Raw genomic sequence first — 6,000 nt, forward strand, 5'->3', positions numbered from 1 at the left:
CCATTGCCAGAAGGTCTTTATATTAGAGTATAAATGTATAGATACTTTTTTCCCTACCTATGTATTTCACACACACAATCTCGTGAGTAGCATTGACCCTAGAGGATGCTTAGAAACTGTTTTTACCTTTTTAACAAATTTATGCTTAAAGAATACTGTGACTTTTTCTAAATGAAACTACTTTGTTAGCTCCCCCCCTCCCCTCCCCTCCCCTCCCCCGGTCTCCGATGTTAACATGTTGCTGCTAAGTTTTTGCTACCGTAGACTTGGATCCTGATCTGTATGTTATATAGAACTTCCTGCTCCTACTGTACGGGAGCACCTTGTGTAACAGATTAAATACGTCCCCGCCCCCCAACACATGTGCATTGTGCTTTATATTCCCCTCTCTCCATCCCCAGACTAATGTCAGTTCCCTGACTGATGTTTGTTTATTAAACACAATATTTACCTCACACTTTATTCGCCTTTTGCTTTTCTTTTTTTTTTTTTGCACAAAGAGGTCCAAGTCAGAAACGTACAGAAGTGTAAAACCAGTTTAGTCGCCCTGGTTGCAAACAAAACCAACAATGACCCCCCCCACCCCCACCCCCACCCCCCTATTAACTGCTGTTGCCTTAAGCGTGATACAGTTTATTCCTCCGTGTGCCAGAACCTTCATCGTTGTCCTGATACTGTTAGAAACACAGTGAACTCATTGGGGGACTTCATTGTTCCTTCATTGTGCTCAACACACCAGTTTATTCCAGTTCATCCCGCACAGACTGACTCGCAGCTGGTATGGTACCAAGAGATGAAAATCATAAAAGCACTTCTTCTTCTTTCAGATCATTTTACTGTGATTTGTTTTTTGTAAATCATTTTTTTCTTCTTCATAAATACACTGTATGTTTGTGTATGAACAAGTCAGCTTGATAGGGAAGTCGGAAAGTATTGAGAGACGGACCAACGCATTTCTCTTCTCTTCATGGGATTTGTTAACAATATAAATATGGATGGACTGAAGACATGCCAGCCCCATGCTTTAATGTGTTTGTATCAAGTGATATCATGTGCTTACACTCAGTGTCGTAAAGAACAACAACAACTACGTTGTTTTGGTCAAAATTCTAAATGTAATGAGTATTTTGATGTCACGTACGACTTCGACGGCGGTTTGTGTGTCTCCTCCAAGAGCTGACTTCCAAAATAAAGGCCCCACTCTGGTGAAGCCCAGAGGCCATTTCCCCTTCATTCAGTAAGTCAGTCAGGCCTGCCGCATACAAAAATAAACGCATAAATAAATAGTAAATAAAGTTAAAAGTCATAAATAAGTCAAACTAAAAGTATTTTCCTTTCTTTGTAATGAGGTGTGCCACAGAGGAAAGACTGTCTATTCCATCATTAAAACCATGTTTTAAATTATTTCCTATCAACAAAGGAGTGATTTATTTAGAAACTATAATCATTCAATTAATAAATGAAACGTACAAAGACGTCAACATATCATTGATGTGGTTCCATGGGGTCACGGACGAGTCCAGCAGCCGATAGGTGGGTGTAAGGTCAGCCCCCCACCGTGGACTGAGGTCTCTGGTTGGATTGTTCTCAACCGGCTCTCCGTCAGAACAAATGGCGAGGGACATCACTCGTCCAATATCAGATAGAACTCGGTTGGAGTGGACCGATTCAAAGGCCCCTGGACCCCACAGGGGTGACAGAGGTCAGATACAATGTCACAACCTCTAGTTGGACAGAGCTTTTTGAGCTAAAATGGTGGGCTCAATACAATCAAATGTAATATACACACAGAGGGTGGCTTTAGGACACACTGCTCAAACACAAAGCGCTAACTTTCTATTTGAATATGCAGGTTAACAGCTCCATCTACTGGCGTGCGGCAGGAAGACAGCGGCCTCACTCGTCTCTCTGGAAGCGCTCCAGCCTGGCTGCATTCAGTCTGTCCCAGTCTCCTACACAGTACTGGATATACACACACACACACACACACACAACAGTATATTACTACACTGACTGACCGCCAGAGAGGTGTGGGACTCATGGATGAATTTTGGTATATATTCCCACTGACCTGAGTATATATATATATATACTCAGGTCAGTGTAGAAATACTCTGTTACAAGCCTAAAAGTCTTGCATTCAAAATTCAAATTTAGTAAAAGTTAGTTAAGTGTCAAAGTACCACAATTAAAAGTACTTATTATGCAGGATGGCGCATTTCAGACTTGGATTATAATTATGAATGCATTTATAGTTAAGGATCACGTTAATGTTGCAGCTGGTCAATGTTGGGCTCATTTTTTACACATTTATACACGGCCAAGTTGCTTAATCTATAATAATACCTATTACAACTGTCCCTTATGTTATGCTACAAAGAGTTACTCTTCATACTTCATTAATGCGTTTTCCTGCAAAAGCCAGCGACGCGGGTCACCGCTTACATGCATACGGTCTTTTCATCCATCCATCCATCCATTTTCAATACCGCTTATCCTCATTAGGGTCACGGGGGCGCTGGAGCCTATCCCAGCTGACATAGGGCGAAGGCAGGGGACACCCTGGACAGGCCGCCAGTCCATCGAGGGCACATACGGTCTTTTCAAAATAAACTTATTTAATCCTGGTTTGGATAAAATAATACTGAAGTATGCAATATACATGACAAGTAAATCAACACTGGCTTCTTGTTTCACACTGGGAGGAATAACATACGTGCATAACATACTTAATTATCTTGTGGGATATCTACAAATTACAACACATCATTTACGTTTAGGTATTTACGAATGCTGGATGAGACCATCCTGCATAATTCAGATGGAAAGGTGCAGATCTCCGCCAGGTGTGACCACAGCTGTACTGTTGGATTGAATAAATACAACTCACAATTGCACTAATTGCATTTAATCTGAATATGCAAAGTAACTAGTACTTGAGTACATGCAGTGAGTTATTTTACGCCACTGTAACATTAAAGTAACTACACAATGACGTCACCTTGAAGAGCTGGAAGAAGTTCCCTCCGTACAGGCTGAGGAAGCGGGTGTCGGTGGTAGCGGAGGATGGCCGCCAGGGTCCAGTGCTCCAGGTCTTGGGAACGTGCTCCAGTGGGAATGTGTGGGAACGTGCGCCAGTGGGAATGTGTTGGGAACGTGCGCCAGTGGGAAGATGTTGGGAACGTGCTCCAGTGGTAATGTGTTGGGAACGTGCTCAGTGGGAATGTGTGGGAACATGCTCCAGTGGGAATGTGTTGGGAACATGCTCCAGTGGGAATGTGTTGGGAACTTGCTCCAGTGGGAATGTGTTGGGAACATGCTCCAGTGGGAATGTGTTGGGAACGTGCTCCAGTGGGAATGTGTTGGGAACGTGCGCCAGTGGGAAGATGTTGGGAACGTGCTCCAGTGGTAATGTGTTGGGAACGTGCTCCAGTGGGAATGTGTTGGGAACATGCTCCAGTGGGAAGGTGTTGGGAACGTGCTCCAGTGGGAAGATGTTAGGAACGTGCTCCAGTGGGAAGGTGTTGGGAACGTGCTCCAGTGGGAAGATGTTGGGAACGTGCTCCAGTGGGAATGTGTTGGGAACGTGCTCCAGTGGGAAGATGTTGGGAACGTGCTCCAGTGGGAAGGTGTTGGGAACGTGCTCCAGTGGGAAGGTGTTGGGAACGTGCTCCAGTGGGAAGATGTTGGGAACGTGCTCCAGTGGGAAGGTGTTGGGAACATGCTCCAGTGAGAATGTGTTGGGAACATGCTCCAGTGGGAAGATGTTGGGAACATTCTCCACTGGGAAGGTCTTGGGAACATGCTCCAGTGGGAAGATGTTGGGAACATGCTCCAGTGGGAAGATGTTGGGAACATGCTCCAGTGGGAATGTGTTGGGAACGTGCTCCAGTGGGAATGTGTTGGGAACATGCTCCAGTGGGAAGATGTTGGGAACATGCTCCAGTGGGAAGATGTTGGGAACATGCTCCAGTGGGAATGTGTTGGGAACATGCTCCAGTGGGAAGATGTTGGGAACATGCTCCAGTGGGAAGGTGTTGGGAACGTGCTCCAGTGGGAAGATGTTGGGAACTTGCTCCAGTGGGAAGATGTTGGGAACGTGCTCCAGTGGGAAGGTGTTGGGAACGTGCTCCAGTGGGAATGTGTTGGGAACGTGCTCCAGTGGGAAGATTTTGGGAACGTGCTCCAGTGGGAAGATGTTGGGAACGTGCTCCAGTGAGAAGATGTTGGGAACATGCTCCAGTGGGAAGGTGTTGGGAACGTGCTCCAGTGGGAATGTGTTGGGAACGTGCTCCAGTGGGAAGTTGTTTGGAACGTGCTCCAGTGGGAAGGTGTTGGGAACGTGCTCCAGTGGGAAGATGTTGGGAACGTGCTCCAGTGGGAAGGTGTTGGGAACGTGCTCCAGTGGGAAGATGTTGGGAACGTGCTCCAGTGGGAAGGTTGGGAACGTGCTCCAGTGAGAAGATGTTGGGAACGTGCTCCAGTGCGAATGTGTTGGGAACGTGCTCCAGTGGGAAGGTGTTGGGAACGTGCTCCAGTGGGAAGGTGTTGGGAACGTGCTCCAGTGGGAATGTGTTGGGAACGTGCTCCAGTGGGAAGGTGTTGGGAACGTGCTCCATTGGGAAGATGTTGGGAACGTGCTCCAGTGGGAAGGTGTTGGGAATGTGCTCCAGTGGGAAGATGTTGGGAACATGCTCCAGTGGGAAGGTGTTGGGAACATGCTCCAGTGGGAATGTGTTGGGAACGTGCTCCAGTGGGAAGATGTTGGGAACGTGCTCCAGTGGGAAGGTGTGGGAACGTGCTCCAGTGGGAAGGTGTTGGGAACGTGCACCAGTGGGAAGATGTTGGGAACATGCTCCAGTGGGAATGTGTTGGGAACGTGCTCCAGTGAGAAGATGTTGGGAACGTGCTCCAGTGCGAATGTGTTGGGAACGTGCTCCAGTGGGAAGATGTTGGGAACGTGCTCCAGTGGGAATGTGTTGGGAACATGCTCCAGTGAGAATGTGTTGGGAACATGCTCCAGTGGGAAGATGTTGGGAACATTCTCCACTGGGAAGGTCTTGGGAACATGCTCCAGTGGGAAGATGTTGGGAACGTGCTCCAGTGGGAAGATGTTGGGAACATGCTCCAGTGGGAAGGTGTTGGGAATGTGCTCCAGTGGGAAGATGTTGGGAATGTGCTCCAGTGGGAAGGTGTTGGGAATGTGCTCCAGTGGGAAGGTGTTGGGAACATGCTCCAGTGAGAATGTGTTGGGAACGTGCTCCAGTGAGAATGTGTTGGGAACATGCTCCAGTGGGAAGGTGTTGGGAATGTGCTCCAGTGGGAAGGTGTTGGGAACATGCTCCAGTGAGAATGTGTTGGGAACATGCTCCAGTGGGAAGATGTTGGGAACATTCTCCACTGGGAAGGTCTTGGGAACATGCTCCAGTGGGAAGATGTTGGGAACATGCTCCAGTGGGAATGTGTTGGGAACGTGCTCCAGTGGGAAGATGTTGGGAACATGCTCCAGTGGGAATGTGTTGGGAACATTCAAATCATACAGTACTTTAAGCATTTACTAATGCAATCTGGCAATATTACAGTAAATGTAATGTAGGACAAAATGACGTATAGAGGGTTACAACCAGAAATAACACCAGATGGTGGAGCTTAATACAACCGAATGCTGAATAAGACAATTGTAGCTGAACATATATGGTTTTACAATTAACTTTCATGATGTAACGGTTCGTATCTGGACCCAAATGCAAACACACGATTCCAGGGATCTTTGACCTTTTATTTAAAGCTCCGGAAACAGAAGGCTGGTAGGTTCACCGGGAGTCGGGCTAGCGGGTTAAACAGGGAGAGGCAGGGTCGGCAACAGGAGGTCGGTCTGTGAACAAGTGCTGGAGAGTCTGGCATGAAAAAAACAAAAACAAATCTGGCAAGCTGTGTTGTGTGTGTGTGTGGAAGGGAGGAGCCTAAATAGGGACTTGATTAGTGATCAGAGGCAGGTGA

The 6,000-nt window shown here is 47.0% G+C and overlaps 1 protein-coding gene across 1 annotated transcript in view; it reads left to right on the plus strand.

Annotated features, from left to right (window-relative positions):
* Positions 1–6,000, plus strand: part of slit2 (slit homolog 2 (Drosophila)) — a 34,177-nt gene that overhangs the window by 24,450 nt on the left and 3,727 nt on the right. The window lies entirely within an intron of this gene.

This window comes from Cyclopterus lumpus, chromosome 1 (assembly GCF_009769545.1).
Source record: "Cyclopterus lumpus isolate fCycLum1 chromosome 1, fCycLum1.pri, whole genome shotgun sequence".
NCBI classification, from domain to species: Eukaryota; Metazoa; Chordata; class Actinopteri; order Perciformes; family Cyclopteridae; genus Cyclopterus; species Cyclopterus lumpus.